The sequence below is a fragment of the Vipera berus genome, assembly GCF_964194415.1.
Source record: "Vipera berus genome assembly, chromosome: 2".
Classification (NCBI taxonomy): domain Eukaryota; kingdom Metazoa; phylum Chordata; class Lepidosauria; order Squamata; family Viperidae; genus Vipera; species Vipera berus.
The window spans coordinates 33,293,922-33,312,748 of NC_138203.1; the positions used below are offsets into that span (position 1 = coordinate 33,293,922).

The 18,827-nt window shown below is 38.5% G+C and overlaps 1 protein-coding gene across 1 annotated transcript in view; it reads right to left on the reverse strand.

Annotated features, from left to right (window-relative positions):
• Nucleotides 1-18,385, reverse strand: part of SV2C (synaptic vesicle glycoprotein 2C) — a 61,696-nt gene extending 43,311 nt beyond the window's left edge. The window contains exon 1 of the mRNA XM_081319741.1: nt 18,289-18,385. The gene's annotated coding sequence lies outside the window, so the exon portion shown is untranslated. The remainder of the gene's footprint in view (nt 1-18,288) is intronic.
• Nucleotides 18,386-18,827: the final 442 nt, after the last annotated feature.

Below are 18,827 nucleotides of genomic sequence, written 5' to 3' on the forward strand. Positions count from 1 at the left end.
GAAACATAAGTATCTATCTACCCATTTTCCACAGGTTAAAACATACTAATTTACAGATGGCTGGTGCTATATAGAAATGCTCCTGTGCACACAAAACAGACAACAGATGACATAGATAAAAAGATCAAGTATCATACATATTTTTCTCTCAAAATCACTGAATAACTTTCTGCACTACAAGAAAAAGATCAGTTCAGAAAATCAAATTTCAGCATAGTTTAGAGGGAGTTTCTAAGGGAGGTTGTTTCTGTTCCAACCCTGTAACTTGCTTTCCTCCAGCATAGTTCCTTTGTTGAACACTAATCATCCAATCATGCAAATGCAAAGCTATATGTAATTCTCTGCCATCTTGCACACAGAACCCATAAATTTAACATCTGTTCAGACTTTAGGTTTACTGCAGAGCACATCAGGAACAGAGCACTTTCCCATTCATCTTACATTAAAAATATATGCCTATCAGCCTAAAATTAAATGTCAAATATACCAAAATGAAATCTAGTATGTATTTGATTTTTTGCACCATAAAATCAAGTCACACAGAGATTTCAGGTTGCATTATCCTTAATAATCATTACAGGCTTAGTTATTTTGTCTAGAAGAGATTAATGGCACTTGAAGACCAATAGAATGAAGGCAATCCAATTAGACGAAAAGCCAAACTTCTCTCCAAGGACTCTCACTTTAGTCCTAAATGCTGTTATCAAAATGATTTAGCAATTCTACTAAAAGGAAAAGGGGTGGAATTGTCACTACACAGTGCCATTTTCCAATGATTAAAGTGCTCATATTCACTGCAGCACCCTCATGAATGGAGCATCTTTGATTTAAAATCTGCCTGACATTGTTCCAAAACATCTCATGAAAATGATACTATAAAAGCCAGCCCCAGCAGCCTCAAGGGTTATATTTTATCACCTCTGTAAAGGCAGCGTGATTTCCTACATTCAGAACTGAAAGTTAACGAGAAAACACAAAGACAGTAAAAGAAAGAAGAGAATGGTATCTTTGCAAAATGTGTAATTATTATTGGGGGAGGGTTATTCCTTCGCTGTGTCGGAGTCCATTTCTTTTTATTCATTAGGATTATTCAATTCTATCTGGTGCCATCAAGTGTTTAGAATGCAATTACAAAAATCTCCATAATTTGTTTTAATCATCCTCCATATCATACAGGCCCTTAATATGAGAAGAGGCTAAGATACAAAACAGTGGCACCTGTGAACATTTGATTTGGAGCACCCGTTTTTAGCAGAGAGACACTGAAACAATGCTAACATAAGTAAAGGCTTCTTAGATACTTAGGTGACCAACATTTGAACCAGGGCTGTTTTTCTACCAGAAGCATAAGGTACACATCATAGTCATTCTGTTTCTAATGCTGTAGCCTTTTCCTCCTCTTTTCAATCTTATCTGTAAATTACTTTTAATGTTCTATTAATTTTCGTATGAATGTGATATAATTGATTGAGGCATGAAAACTGTTTAGAAAAACTAAAGCAAGAAAGTAATCTTCCTTTACTTTCTTCTTTTAGTTTTTCTAAACAGCTTTCATGCCTCATTCATTAATTCTTAATTAATTAATTATGAATATATTGACCTAATAGAACCAAACCACTTATAAACCAACCAACCCAATAGACCCAAACATCTTATAATATCCTGGGTGAGAAACTAGGGGCTGGGAAGTGGGCAGTGACCCCCTCCCCCAACCCCAGCTTCCCAGAAATGTATCCTGCAAGGTGCAGTAGATATACTCTTTTAAGGATTCTGATTACTTTGCAACTAAATGACTTTTGAGAAGGGATTAATTAGGGCTGGAGGATAATAATATCCTCTGATCCTTATTGATCACCAACTATTCTCCGAGCTCTAAAAAGCATCAGTAATCTTATCAATATTAGATTAAATATTCAAGAATTTATATTCTGTGCTCCAGAGTAGATGCCTAAGAGTATCAAACTTAAAGGTTAAATACCCAAGAAAACAAATACTGTAATTCAGCTATCTACCATAATAGCATACATGGAAAGGATAATCAAATCTATAATTCAGTTTTTCCTCTGTGTAGAGATGGAGGTCAAGGATATGAAGGGACCGTGTGCAGAAAACTGCCTGCCTTAGTATCCTGTTATCCACATGTCTATGAGCTCATTCCAATTAGCAATGCCAAGGACTGCCAGGAACCAGCTAGATATGAGAGACTCTGCCCTGGCTGGGATGTTCGGATGTTGTCCAAGATTGACTAGGGAGTACACCAATAAACAGTGCTTTTGCTGTGCGTTATTTCCTGCTTGTTAAAACTGTATAAAAGACAATAAACTCTGCGTAGGCAGACAGACATTTTGGACACCCTGCGATGACTGGTCTCTGAATCTGACACCTCTGTGCATGTGTGCATGTGTGTATGTGTGTGTGTCTTCGAGTCAGTGAATCTGGGCAAGAATCTGCAGTTTTCTTGGCAAGATTTCAGAAGTAATTTGCTATTGACTGTTTCCTAGGGCTGAGAAGTGAATAGCTCAAGATTATTTATTTTATTATTATTAGATTTTTATACCGCCCTTCTCCCGAAGGACTCAGGGCGGTGTACAGGGCAATAAATATCAAAAAATGAAATACAAAAGTTAAAAAAACATTAAATAATTATGCCCGATGTAATACATTGGTTAAAATCCATGTTAAAACCCCAGACCCCAAACCCATCAGACCAGGCCGGCTTGTTCAAATAAATAAGTTTTTAGATCACGTCGGAAGGAGCGAAGGTCGGGGGCCATCCGGAGCTCAACTGGTAAGCGGTTCCACAGGTCTGGCGTGCCCACAGAGAACGCCCTCCCCCTGGGGGTCACCAGTCGACATTCTCTGACCGGGGGCACCCTGAAGAGGCCCTCTCTGTGGGAGCGCACTGGACAGAGGGAGGTTGACGCCGGCAGCAGGTGTTGCCGTAGGTAATCCAGACCCATGCCATGTAGGGCTTTATAGGTCATCACCAGCACCTTGAATCTCACCCGGAGGGCAACTGGAAGCCAATGCAGCTCACGGAGCAGAGGTGTAACATGGGAGTATCAGGAGACCCCCAACACAACTCGCGCGGCTGCATTTTGCACCAGCTGAAGCCTCCGAGTGGTCCTCAAGGGCAGCCCCTTGAGATTATCCAAATGACTTAGTGCCTAAGGGGAAGCTAGAATTCATAGTCTCATTTCTAGCTGATGCTTTAGTCGAGAGGTCCCCAACCTTCTGGGCACCAGGGACTGGTTACGTGGGGAGAGGTTTTTCTGTGGACCTGAGAGGGTTTGGTTTTGTGTGCTGCCTGCATCCTGCGGATGGTGCTTTGCTTGTTTGTGTGACCTGGTTGCTGGCATGCCGTGGCCCGGTACCGGTCCATGGACCGGGGGTTGGGGACCCCTGCTTTAGCCACTACAACTGGGTCTCAAATTCCTTACAGACTTTCCAGTTATATTTAATGTTTTCTATTTATATAATCATATAACCTGGTTTGATGGGTTGGGGGGTTGGGGTTTTAACATGGTTTTTAATTATTGTATATATCGGGCATAATATTTGTTTTTTAACTTTTGTACTTTGTCTTTTAATATTTATTGCCCTGTACACCGCCCTGAGTCCTTCGGGAGAAGGGCGGTATAAAAATTTAATAAATATAAATATATATATAAATATATATATGCAGTCATATATTCATACAATTTTCTTTAATCTGGCAGCATAACCGGTTACAAAACTCTTTGGTAAATATGGCGCATAACTGTGAAGCTCTTTCACTTTTGAAAAACCGAATTACTTTTATTCTACTTTATTTCAAGTACATTAATGCAACTTCTAGAAAATCCGAATTTGTAGAAACATGCTCCAGAAACATGGCTACGGAAAATACTTTTAAATTTGCTTTGAACTGATTTTGCTTTTGAGCAACTTTGGGAGTGATTAATGAAGAAAGCAGAGAGGTGGCTTGTTTTACTCAAAAATTGTTCCTTTGATGAAAAGAATGAGGTATGATTCAAGACAGGCAAGGTGATAGTTAAGGGATGGGAGGACATATCTTATCCTATCTATAATAAACTTGGATGTTTAGTACTTAGACTTACCTATAGATTTTTGGTGTACACACTGGTGGCAATAATACTTAACAATAATTTCCCATGTGAAAATAGAATATTGCATGAGAATCTCTTCTGATTCTCCACCATCCCTCCTGATATGACGTTACAAGTAACATCCCTTGTAAATTCCCATGGTAATTTGAAAGGGGCTTTTTTTCTCTTAGATAATGGTAAGGAGTGTTTATAAGTAGAATAGGTTGATTGCATGTGGAAATACGTTTGTTATCCATCTCAACACCTCTCTTTTCAGTTTATTGAAAAAGGGATAACAATTCTTTTATTAAAGACCTTTGGAATAATGCCACAATTCCTTAAAATTTTAAAAAGTGATTTCCAAATAGTTTCCTTCCTCTGATCTGGAAATATGTCTGCCCATATTTCTAGTGATTATTTCAGTGGATACTGTAATGTATTGGGCTTGTTTTGTTAAGGGAACACCACGTGGGTAATTGCTGGGAGGTTGCTTGAGCAGGGAAGCTGGCTAACGGCCTCGGCTCCTCAGACAACCCGTCTCCAGCGCCGCTATTGGTTGCCTCTAGGGCGGCAATAGGTTGCTTTAAACCTATTGGCCGCCACCTAGAGGCCAGGGTATAAATTGCTGCATTTGCAGCCCTGTTTCTCAGTTCAGATCCTGCAAGCAATAAACAATAATCTTGCTGAACTCACTCGCCTCGTCTTCGCCATTAAGCAACGAACCCAGTACATAACAGATACAAAGGAATTGAATGACATGGAAATGTGTTCCTTAGAATGAATGATAATGTGAACAGAGTAAGCACATCAGGGAATGCATCAGTAGTTCTGTATATAGAAGTGAATGTTGCACTTGAAAAAGACAAACTCCTTTTCTTTAGCTAAAGAAAATGGCTAAAGAATGGCTTCACTACTAAACAAAAAGGTTATGTAAGAGACTGGTAAACATATAGCAAAATAATTAGGGTACAATGGTATTTATTTTTATTCCATTTATATCTCTTCCTTGTACCATAAGAGGTTGTGTGGTTTTTACTTCTGGGTGGAAAGAAGAGTTGATTCCTTTGATTGTTATTGTAGCAAATCAATTTAGTACCAGCTTCTTTGTCTTTGAACTTTGCCTGATTTACCCTTCACAATATACTGCAGAATGAGACATTTTCTAATTTCTCATTACAATAACTTACATACTTGTTTACCAACTGATGATTTAATGTGATTTACTCTGATTTTATCAAAATTAACGATTGTTGGCAGTTTTCTTTCTGATATGCCTACATATTGAATCATCCGTACAATACACTTAGTCTGCTTAACAAAGCCTTCAAAATACTGCTACAATTAAAATGAGAGTTAGAATCTACATATACGTGTAGTCCGTTAAATATATGGATAGTTTAAAATTTAATCAAAGGTCTTCTGCAACAGAATTCAATTTAAAGTTAAGGTTGTTTTTTCAAGGTGACTTTTATAAGGCAACAGAGATGGAAGATAGAAAGAGGAACAGAACAGATTATGTTTTCAGGAAAAATTAAGTTTCAGTTATCTGATAATATGAGATGTAGTCAAAATCAAAGAGATACTAATGAATGGGACACTGTAGAAATAAAAATAAAATAAAAAGTTTATATAATGACCTGGACCTAAGACTGTTTGGGTAGGGCAGGGGTCGGCAACCTGAAAAAGGAAAAGAGCCACTGGGAACCGGTTCCATCACACATAAAAAAAAGTGGGAGCCGCGTGCGTGCGTCCATGCACGTGCATGCGCAAAAAAACATTTTGCGCATGCGCAAAACGGTTTTTTCTTGCGCATGCGCGGACGCATGCAGTTGCCATTTTTTTTATGTGTGATGGAACAGTTTTTAATTTTAATCTTTGCTCACTAAAACTATCATCCAAGAATTCCTACTCCTACTCTTTTTGCCTTGCATAGGACTGTTTATCATATGCTTGGGAGCAATTCTCTACACTGACAAAATGGGTAATTAAAATATAATATCCATTTGAGAATTGATATTCTAAATACAGTATCAGATGAATTCACTCTCTCAGCAATGGGGTATAAAAAAAATTAAAAATGAGCGTGTGCGTGCGCGCACACACACACACACACACACACACACACACACACACTGAAATAATTTTTAAAGAAACATTCAAGTGAAAAGAACCTGAAGTTGGGGTCAGAACCAATAGTAGATAACCAAGATATTCAATTCAATGGGCATCATTTGTAAAAAAAAAGTCTCAAAAATATATTTACAAACTTCAAATTTATACTTATCTTTTGGATTTTATAAGCCACTAAATCCTTTTGACACTAACTATGTGGGTTCCCATGAACAAGAAGTACATATTGCTGAATAGCTGCAACTTTATTAGGTGATTTTGTTGTAAGCAAAGTGCCTCATTTCTCAGTGCATTCTTTTAAGAATATGTCTCCCTGTCAAGAAAAATTAGCAATTTCTTACAAGTTTTAATTTCTACCCTTTGACAATTTGGCATTTTCATAACTAGTTACAGGTACTGTTCTTGAATTAAATCACTTCTGCTTCTAAGCAGCCCCTTTGATGAAAAAAAAAAGGATGTGTGGATATAATTCACATTCACCATTTTAAAAAAGCCTTCTTTGGTACAACTGTAGATATCATGATTATCTGTAAATCATAGAAGCATTTCCTCATCAATATTGTTCCCTGTATGTCACAGATAAGGTGCACTGTATTGTTATCAACACCTAATTTATACAAGCTCACAGAAACCAAAGCCTCTACAATTCAGGAAGCTCTCGGAACAATTCATCATTCATTGTTGTTGCTACTGCATTCTTTTAACCTAAGTAGGTGTACTTGATTCATAATAGCATTATGAATTTATGAAAATATTAGCTCATTTGTTTGTGGATCCTTGTTTCAAGAGTCAGTGTTTAGGTATTAACTACAAGATGAGACACAAGAACATTGATTTCAACCTCAGGAATACAAACCAAAGCAGCATTATTTTTAGCCCCAGACTTTTTACCCTGACACCAGCTTGATATTCTGAACTAAAGCAACCATTCTCCTAAGGTAGACTGAGTGAAATGGGGTTGTCCAATGCTCGTCAGGCTGAAGAAGGCTGTTTTACTCAAGATATTGCCTATAACAAAGGAAAATAGCCTTAGAAGATACCTTCCAATCAGTCATTCTATATTTACCATATAACATTAGAGAATTAAAAATGACTGTAATTTAAAATCTCACCATGAAGAATTCTTATAAATGTTTTGCCTCATGGACATCCATTTTTGCATCTGGTAAACGGGAGTAAAAATGTCCTTAACATGATTTTATCACTATCTGTTTAGAGAGTACTTCAGACAATACATTATCTTAAGTGTACCATAATTCTACTCGTTTTTCTACCTTTAGACGTCTTCAAAGCATTTGATAGATTGGAATGCAAATTTCTTAAGAGTCTGTTACTGGAAATGGGATTTGTATTTAATGATATTGCTATAATCAATCAATTATATTCACCACACAAAATGTAATCAAAATCAGTGAAGCAGACACAGAGATCTTTTATTACAGAGGTACTAAACCAAAGTTACAGCTTTTTCTTATTTTATTTAATCTAATTATTGATTATCACAAAGTATTAAGAGTAATAAAAATATTTATTCCATATAATTAATTTGTTTAGAAACAAACAAACAAATTAATTCAAAATCCTAAGGACACAACTATTAAAATCTGAAATGAATAAAGTTCCCACAGAAACAGGTCAAATTTGATAAACTGATTGCTATGATAATAAACACTGATCAAAAGCATCTACTTTCCAGATAGGTTTACATATTATGGAGTCATTATTATAATTCTCTTGCAAAAAATCAACATACAATCTTAGATGGAACATCTAAGTTGGCAAAATAGGCACGATAAAAACAATTCTTCCTAAATTTTATTGAGACTTATTCTTAAAGAGTTTCTGTTTACTTATTCATGGCATATACATTTTATGTGGTATAATACATTCACAGTTTCTGAAAAATGAAAGTGAGAATGCTGCACCTCTTTGGGACTGCAATGGGACAACCTGCCATGGGCAACTCACCGCAGCACAACTCAACATCACAGGACGACTTGCTGTGGAACAATTCAATTTCATTTATTTAAAATAATTTTTAAAATATTTTGTTTTCATTCAGTTTTTGTCCCTCCTTTGGCATCCTTTCTTTAATGATTCTATTGCACTATTTTTTTGATTTTAGTGTAACTCTTGTCCTGCAGTGAGTTGGCCTACAGTCAGTTGGCCATGGTAAGTTGTCCTGCAGTGAGTTAAATGTGATGTTCACAACAAGTTGGTTGTGGTAAGTTGGCCATGGAAAATTGGTGGTGGCAAGATGGCCATGTCGAATTGTCGCAGCCCCTTTGGGACATGCATACAGCATCACAACATACACAGAAAAGAAGACTCCTTGCAGATTCCCCATGGCTGGTGGGAGAATACTGGGAGTTGAAGTCCATACATCTCAAGTTGCCAAAGTCTATCCTGTATTAATGATTCAAGTCTCTTAACAGTATATAAAGATTAATGACAAAAAATCCCATACAGTATTTATAAAATAGGGACGTGGTGGCTCAGTGGGTTAGGACACTGAGCCTGTCGATCAGAAGGTCGGCAGTTTGGCAGGTCGAATCCCGAGTGCCACGTAACAGAGTGAGCGCCTGTTACTCGTCCCAGCTTCTGCCAACCTAGCAGTTCGAAAGCACGTAAAAATGCAAGTAGAAAAATAGGGACCATTACGGTGGGAAGGTAACAGCGTTCCATGCGCCTTTGGCGTCTAGTCATGCCGGCCACATGACCACGGGGACGTCCTCAGACAAGCGCTGGCTCTTCGGCTTTGAAACGGAGATGAGCACCGGCCCCTAGAGTCAGAAACGACTAGCATGCATGTGCGGGGGAAACTTTACCTTTATTTATAAAATGGAGATCTGTTTGTTCCTATCGCCAGTGTATTCCTATTCACTCCTATTCTCTTTTAATTATAAATTATTACTTACTGAACGATGTTGGCTTTTTATTTATTATAATAAATTTAGAAGGGACACATTAAAAATGTCCAGTCACTTAAAACAGGTAATACAAGAATATTTTTAAATCAACTGTTCAAAACATCAGCAGTAAAAAAGAATGTAAATAAAGCATGTTGCTGTACAGAAAGTTCTATAGATTTATATTTCTATTATTCATTTTATTCTGAGACTAATTCTTATGTATTTGAATTATTATATAAGTGCAGTTAAAATATTTGTACCCCTCCATTTTTTTGCCCAAAGAATCCCAATTTGCTCTGAAATAAATTGAAACTGACACAAGAAAATGGCATCCACCATTCTTTATTCTATAATCCATACAGCAAATATGTTGCTTTTAGTGTATCTTAGGGTATTCTTGTACATAATAAAACAAATAAAAATGACATGGAAATAATTATCGGTCCCCTAACCTAGTATTTTGTAGCCCATTCTTCTAAGGCCATAATTTAATCAGGCACTTTCTGTAGCTCTGAATGCAACTTCTAGACTTCTCAAATGGAATTTGTCCCAGTCTTCTTGAACAAACTGCTCCAACTGTGTAAGGTTTGATGGGTTTCTTCTTCCAATTGTGAGTTTCAGCTCTTTCAATAGATATTCTGTTGGATTCAGATCTGAACTCATAGCAGACCAGAACAGTCTAATGTTTGCTTTCAACCATTCTTGGCTTCTCTTAGATGTATGTTCTGGATTATTATCCTGATGGAGGACTTATGACCTGCAACTGAGACAGGGCATTAGGCTTCACTCTAAAAGCCTTGACAATCTGATTTCATTATGCTCTTCACACATTCAAGGGGCCCAAACTTAGAGGCAAAAAAAGTGTTTTTTTAAAACAACAACAACAACATTTTTCCTTCTCTGATCATAAAGCTGCTGTGATTTACCAAAAAGCTCTAGATGTTGTTTAATCTACCCAAAGAACATTCCCTCAGAAAGGACTCTGGCTTGCAAACATGCATTTTTAGCAAACTCGAGTCTGACTTTTTTGTGCGTGAGAAGGGGTCTTCCTGGGTCTTCTACCGAAAATACCACTTTCAGTCAGACAGAAATGGATAGTGCAACTTGATAGTGTTGTACCTTGATCTTCAAAATCAATTGGGATCTGTTTTGACTTTTTCCCTTAGTTTTCTTGTCCACCATTCAAACTATCCTTCCGCTCAACCTGGAGTCAGTTTTCCTTTTGCAGCCATGTCCAGGGGTCTTAAAACTTTTTCATAATGACAACTGTGCTCACAGGAACATTGTTTTCATCCTCTTATAATTCTTTGCTTTTCCCTTTGACTCTGCTGCATACAAGGACCCAAAAACCCCGAGTACTTTTCTCCATTCAAATAGTTTGAGTGCCAATGAAATTGAATACATTTGTGATACTAATTAAATAGTCTGCTTGAGAGATCATTGAAATCCAATAGCATATTTTATTCTAAGAGTACCAAGTTATCTCCATACCAATTTCATTTGTTTTGCTATTTATAAGAACACATTAAATCATATATCAAAAGCAAAGTGTCTGCTCTTAGACGTGTGACAGTTTTAACTTATTTCATGGCAAATTGGGATTCTTTGAGAAAAAGTGGAGATATGCCAATATTTTTGGCCACATTCGTATTTTTTTTATTAAATTTATATACCGCCCTTTCCCGAAGGACTCAGGGCGGTTTACAGGGTATTTTAAAATCAAACCAATACAAAGTACAAAAGTTAAAAAACAATTTAAAAAGATTAAATTATCCCTAAAAATAAAAAACCCAGTTAAAAATTCTCAGCCTGGGCCGGAGAGCTCAAAGAGCCAGGTTTTCAGGTCCCGGCGGAATGATCGAAGGTCGGGGGCAGTCCTAAGCTCCACGGGCAGCTGGTTCCAGAGGGCAGGCGCACCCACAGAGAAGGCCCTCTCCCTGGGTGTTATCCGCCGGCAATCTTTTACCGGCGGCACCCTGAGAAGACCCTCCCTATGTGAGCGCACTGGACGAAGGGAACTTGATGCTGGCAGCAGGTGTTCCCTCAAATAACCCGGACCCAAGCCATTTATTTATTTATTGCTATTTATAAAAAAAAGGAATTGCTTTTAGCACAATTTGTTGGAAAAATAACAAAAATGCCATATAGTACCCTACTGTACAAGTCATAGGCCACCACCGTCTTTGTTGCTTTAGTAAAGTTTGAATTACCATCCATAATTATTATTCAATCTCTGTATTAAGATTGAAACAGAAAATACAGGAAATATGTACACAAAATTTAAACAAACACAATTTTCATAACAAAATTTTCAGGCAAAAGTCAATATTTAGTGTGACCTCCCTTCACTCTAAGCACATCTTGAATTCTTTTGGGAAGAGGTTTTCTGAGGTAATCTTCTAGTAATCTTCTACCAGGCTTCTTTCAACACTTCCTAGAGTTCTTTAGATTTAAATTGTCCTCTTTCTTTCTCTGTCCAGGTGATCACATACTGACTCTATAATATCCAGGTCTGGACTCTGTGGAGGCCAGTGCTTTATCAGCCATTTTCCTCATTAAATATGATTTCACTTAGTAGCAGTGTGCTTGGGATTGTTATCATGCTGAAAAATAAACCCAATCTCAGTCAGGTGCCTTCCAGAAGGAATGGCAAGATGAATTAAAATTACTTTTCAGCATCCCATCAATATGGACAATATTACCAACACCACTGACAGAAATGCAGCCCGTTTCCCCATGCTTCACTGAAGACCACAAGCGCTTATTCGTCCATCTATCTCCATTCCTTCTTCTAACATATTGTCAACAATTTGACCCAAAAATTTTAAATTAGGATTCATCACTTCATAATAATCTTTTCCACTGATCCTCAGTCCATATCTTAGCCTTTTCATGCTGTAACCCTCCTTCAAAAGTGGTTTCTTGGCTCTTACCCTTCCACAAAGACCTTCTTGACCAAATTTAATCTGACTGTAGAAAGGTCAACCTGGATTCCCAACAAAGCTGCCAGATGCTGAGCCAGGTCTCTGCTGGACTTCCTCCAGTCTCTTAAAGAAGAAATTCTGAGGAACTTCTCATCAGAATTTTATTAGCAAGCTTCTAATGAATTACACTCATACAATATGTGTATGTGTGGGCAAACATGTCTTGCACAAACCTGGTGTAATAGACCTTTTTGCACAGCAGTCATTTTGGCTCACATAGTAGAACATATAGGGACGCGGTGGCTCAGTGGGTTAGGACGCTGAACTTGTCGATCAGAAGGTCGGCAGTTTGGCGGGTCAAATCCCAAGTGCCGCGTAACAGAGTGAGCGCCTGTTACTCGTCTTCTGCCAACCTAGCAGTTCAAAAGCATGTAAAAATGCAAGTAGGAAAATAGGGACCACTACGGTGGTAAGGTAACAGCGTTCTGTGCGCCTTTGGTGTCTAGTCATGCCGGCCTCATGACCACGGAGTCATCCTCGGACAAGTGCTGGCTCTTCGGCTTTGAAACGGAGATGAGCACCGGCCCCTAGAGTTGGAAACGACTAGCTACTCTGAATTGATATTTTGGTTCACACAAAACTCTAATGTCATTATGACTTAATTGATTTTGCCTTAGTAAGTTGTATGAACTCAGATGCTATGGTTTATAAATCACTATTTATTACTTCAACCATTCTCAAATTCAGCCATCTAATTTAGTCTATAAATCTGGTTAAGCAAACTATGGTTTAGTGTGATATATAAACCCAATCAATGAATTACCCAAAGCTGCAAGGATATGGGGCTAAGGTTAATTAGTACTTGAAGCAGGGGACAAATTATTTTGGTAAGGTAGTAACTTTAATTATCAACTGATGTTTTTATACCTTCAGGCAATCATATTTTACACATTTTGCCTTGATTTCCTAAACATTTTATTTTTATTTAATCAATAGTGATTTTTGCTGGTTTTCTCTGAAGAGTAATTTTTCTTCCTTCTTGAAATTATTTTCACAACCAGCATGCAAAATGATAGATTTCTCCTCACTACTCCTTTCTAGTTTAGCCTGTTCAATTATACCCAGGAAATTCTATCAAACTAGGAACTGCAAGATTATTTTTCTTTTCTGTAGGATCAGAAGACATTGCAATTCTATTAGTTTGTGCCATCTATTATGAATGTTAATATATCACTTAAATCTGTGTTTGGAGTGGTGGTAATAAAAGGGAGCACAAGTATTTTCTCATTCCTAAAATTCAAATTCAATGTTAGTAATAATACCATAAAAGATCTATTGAGTGGATTAATGAAACAAGAAAAATGTCCGTATTAAAATGTATACATAGTAACATACAGTGCATGAGCAAATTTTATCCACAGCATTCAAAGTCTGATAAATCAAGGATTTTTATTATTATTATTATTTGAAACCTGAGTTTCTTCAATTGACAACACTCTCAAATTAATGTACATTTTAACAATAAATGTATTAGATTCAACTTCTTCAGATACTTCATTGTTTTCTATTTTATACTGCAATGGAAAAACTTTTCTCTGAAGGACAATATTATATCAATCTCCAAACCCTAATGTCCCCCTCCTTTTATAATCCTCCCAAAGATTAGAAAACTGGCGACTATTCCACTAGTGCATGTTGTTTCAGCATGAAGACAAATTAATTTTATTTGGAAGATCCACCTTTAGAGATGTAAGATAAAGGGCCCTTTAATTACTATTTGGTAGGTGTTACCTCAGCTGATTTTCATTTGGATTTGTTTTATTTATCTACTCATTGCCTTGGAAGAGTGAGGAAAATTCTCAGGGATGACTCACACCCTGGACGGTATCTCTTTACTCTCCTACCATCGGGTAGGAGATATAGGAGTATAGCCAGCCACACCAACAGGCTGAAAAACAGCTTTTATCGGTGGGCTGTTAGGCTTTTGAACGGGAAATAATTTTTATAAACTTTATGCAGAATTGACTTGCGAGGCCGGTGTGTGGTGCAATTAGTTCACATGGTGTAATAAGATGGAGGTTTGTTGTCACTGTGAGTTGGGGGGTGGGAGCACGAAGGGAGGCTCAGCTAATCTCAATGTATACATGGTTGTACTTTGACAATAAAGGTTCATTCATTCTGAATACTCAGAGAACCAGATTCTAAATATTTCTGTAGAGGTTGCAAGGACACGAGACAGGCCTTCTATTCATATGCTTTTCTACTTCAGAAATAAAAAATAACTTCACAGACCAATCTGGTGTTGCTTTCTTTTGGTCCTTTTTTTTGGTGCAACCTTAGAATGGGTCAGTGAAATTTCGCACCGGAATTCTTGATTCTGACCTAAATATCAGCTTTACTGTTTGCGCAGTTAAGATATATATTAGATTTACATTCTTCCCAGTTTAAAATACCTAGCACAGACAATACAGAAATACAGCCACTTCATCCTTAAGTTATCCAAGCTAGTAGTTTTTGTATCTTTCAAATATCAGCTTTCTCTTGAGTATAGAATATCATACAAATAATTTACAATTTTTCTTTCTAAAAAATATCACAACAGTTTAGATATTCTGGAAAATGCTTTTTTTGTTAAAATGAATAGTCATACTGGAGTTTAAAAAAGAGATTTTTAATAATGTCTTACTAATTTACTTATCTGATTTACTGATCAAGAAAATACCTAGTAAATTTTTTTTATTAATGGTTCATCAAAAAGCATACTGTAAGGTTGCCTAATTGATATCCTTCACAATATACACATTTGATTGCCTAATGCTTATAACTGCTGGGTTGCAATGCATAAAATTAAAAGTTACATGCAGCAATTGCAAAAAAATAAATGATTTTTTTACTGATAGCCATACATTTTATAAAGTACATTATTAAAGTTTGCTCCCATATTTAATCTTGCATCCTAAAACAGATTTTTTAAAAATGTATTTTTATCTTAAAAAGAAGTACTACAAGCTGGCATACAGATCTCATTGTTCTTAATACCCTTGAGCATAAGAATTTAACATATCTAATGCACTTCATTTATAGTGTTAACATTTTTACTTAGCCTTTTAAAGCTACACATTATTACTTAGTAAAGCTCAATTAAACTACCGGTAGTTACCAATTCCTGATCTATTCTAGGATATTAAATGCTATCAGTGACATAACAAAGGCTGCATAGCTGAAATCTCACCTTCCTATTTGCAAATTCATTTAATCTAATAAATGTGTTTGATTAAATAAGCACCAACATTCAGATTTTGATAAAGTGGTTTATATAAATCTCCTGCTATATATAATCAATGACAGCAAACTTAATTATATTGAATGGGATTTTCCATTAAGATTCACAAGGTTAGGATCAACCTAGATACAAGGTTATAAAAATCTTGCAGGATTTACTTGGAAGTCAGTTTTAATAAAATCAGTCAGGTTGTTTTTGATTAAGATTTGTATAGGATAAAAAGGTAACACTGCAGCAGTTTTAATATAATTTTGATTTTTCACCCAGCCTTAAAATTACACAGCAGCATTATTTTGTCCTTCATTATGTCAATTTATCATGTTCCTTGGTGCTGCTAGCTTGACTACCTTTTCATACGCACTAGACTTTGCTTACAAAAATAGCCTCCCATTCTGTCTTTTGAACATTAGCTTCACCTGTTTTTTTAAAAATATCCCATTATAACCCCTGCACTTATATGGAGAAATAAGATACATTTAACAATATACCAATCACTGATACTGTTATGTAATATACACCAAACTGCAGCAAAAGTCTTTCTGGATGTTTTTATTCATGTGTCCAAATTAATGGAGAAATCACATATTCATATAAAAAAGAGATTTTGAAATAGAAAAAAAACCCCAAAGTGTTCAATGAAAATCTAGGAGATATATGTGTGTGTGTGTGTGTGTGTGTGTGTGTGTGTGTGTGTGTGTAAATTATTCAAATTGCTAATAAAGAATTAGGGAGGCTGATATTAGATAGATAGATAGATAGATAGATAGATAGATAGATAGATAGATAGATAGATATAGATATAGATATAGATATAGATATAGATATAGATATAGATATAGATATAGATATAGATATAGATATAGATAGATATAGATAGATATAGATAGATATAAAAATGCGGTTTTCTGGTCAAATTCAGGTATAGCCTAAATGAATAAAGATAGAAAAACTTAACACTCTAGCATTTAACTTTTTGCTTCCCTTCGCCACATAATTTCATTTGTATGCAGTCATGACATTTACCAATGAAATAAACTTGCAATATATTTGCTGTTTAGTTTCCTTTTTATTGTAACATTCATACAGTCATTCATAATATTTTAATGTTTAGCAATTCCTTTCCAAGTTAAATACTGTTGTTCATTAAACACACAAATGCCGATCTGTTTTTTAGGCAGACAGATGTTAGAATATATCACCAAATATTCATTTTTCTTCAATGATTCTAGGGAAGGAAACATACTTGTTGTAGTGTATGTTAAATATTAAATAGTGCATGTTAGGTTAAAATATCAGCTTATTTTTAAAAGAAAAGCATGTTGATTCATTTCCAGTGAAAAACACCCAACATATGGGATTGTGATGTTGTGGCAGCCTCTCTCTAAATAAGGACATCATACTGGATCGTGTCAGCTCCCTGCACTGCAGTGCTGTTCAGGCGAGAAAAGGTAGGCACCACAGGCTTGATGGAGATTCCTCTTAATGTTCTGTCCTTTCTAGAAACACCATTAATTTCTTGGGTGGGGGAGCAGAAGAAAGTGGAATCTCCGTAGAAGAGGGGGATTCTTACGCTTGAAATTCCGATGTAGCATCGCCACAAAATGCTATGCGGAAAAGAACGACACTGGGTCCTACTGATCACCGAAACTTAAAGTCAAGTATCTCAGCTGTATAGCTGCGTGGGAACTCCCGTCCTGCTCGTCGATCCTCCCTTCCCCGCCCGCTTTTCGGTTACACGTCAAAGCGGCAACCCCGAGTGAGCCCACCCATCCCCACTCCCCGTCAGCTTGCAGGGATTAATTTCACGCTCCCCGGGCGCACGGAGGAAGGGGCAGGATTCCCTGTAGCGGCTACGCGGCGCCGCACGTGCCTGCGAGTTCCAAAATGCCACCCGCCTGCTCCCCGGAGCTCTCCCCAAGAATGCCCGGTCTGCCTTGGATAGCCCTTTTTCCACCCACCCATTCACTCACTCACCCACCCAACCCCAAATCCACGCAACCTTCTCGAGCTCTGCCTTTATTGCAGCTGCAGCTCCACACGCCAAGTTGTGGAAAAGGAGGGAAGGTTGGGGAAAGGCGCCGGAGGCAATCAAGCGCACACGACTAAGTTGCCTCTCAATGGTGCGTCAATTCAGTCGTCAATCGGCGACTAAACTCATAAATTAACCGCGTCCACAGTTTGATAGAAGAAGAAATGCAAGCCAACAACTTTGCAAGCTTTCGAGAGAGGGGGAAAAAAAATCTTGCAGATTCATCCTACCGAGAGAGAGAGAGAGAGAGAGAAGCGATCTAAGGTCGCGTGTGTGAGAAAGTGTGTGAGCGCGCGCGCGCGCGCGCGCGCGTTCAAGCCCTTTGCAAAGCTTCGAGGCTTTCCCCATCCAACGCAAACCCGGCTGGATTTTCTGCAGCCACCCGGCACGTTTTGCGCTTTCTTCTTCGCCGCCGCCACTCTCATCCAGTTTTTTTTTACCTCGCCTTTCTCTTCCCCCCCCCCGCCCTTGCCACCCGCTTGCCCTCCCTAAAAAGTTCTCTCCCCCGCCCCAAGTTTGGAGAGGGGGGTTAATTTTCCGAAAAGAAGGCATTGTCCATCAAGACTTCGACGACCCCTCTAAGCTGTGGTTTCTCCTGAGAGGTGCCGGACAGAAATCCCCCCCCCCAAGCGCTGCGCTCGCCAAGGAAACGGAGACGCCTCGGACAAGACTGCAGGAGGACCGCAAACGCCACGCCGCCTCGCTCTCCCCAAAGTCCCGCGGAACTCGCCCAAACTTCTGCGCCTTAAGAAAATCGCACGAGCCTGACTGCCGCCGGTCAAGCAGAAGCCCTCCCCGCTTAAAGGACCTTCGGGAAAAGCGCGAAGAGAGCCCCGTCTCCAAATCTGACGGGGGAGAGGAGAACTAACTCTCCAAAGTCTCTCGCGGCAGAGGCGGCGTTCCGAGTGGAAACCCCACTTACCCGCTGGAAGCGCAGCCCCCGCTGCTGTTTCTGCCTCTTCGCCAACCACTCGGAGCCCTGCGTAAGAGCGCTGCGGCTTGCTCGAGGTAGCAGCAGATTGGACTCCCCTCCCCACCCCACCCCCTTCCGTCTTCTCCTCCTTGAGGAGGAGCCTGGCGGCGTGACCGAGGCTGAGGAGGGGCGGGAAAGTAGCTGCGCGGATCCCCTGCGCTGCAGTGATGAAGCGCTTTGCCAAGGAAGGCAGAGTCTCTCTCGGCGGGGCGGGAGGCGAGATCTGGCATCGCAGGCGTGGGAGACTGCGATGGCCGGGTGAGCCCGCTCTCTCTTGGCTGCTTGGAGAGAGAGAGAGAGAAAAAAAACAGCGGGAAAGCGGAGGAGGAAGAGGAGGAGGAGGAAGAAGAAGAAGATGGGAAGCGGTGAAACGGCGCTGAGGGAAGGGTGGGAATAGATAATTCAAGTGGACGCCGTAGATCGTTCTTTCCATACAACCGCGCTGAAAGCAAGCCCGGGCTTGGTGAAGCGGGACAATAAGTATATAT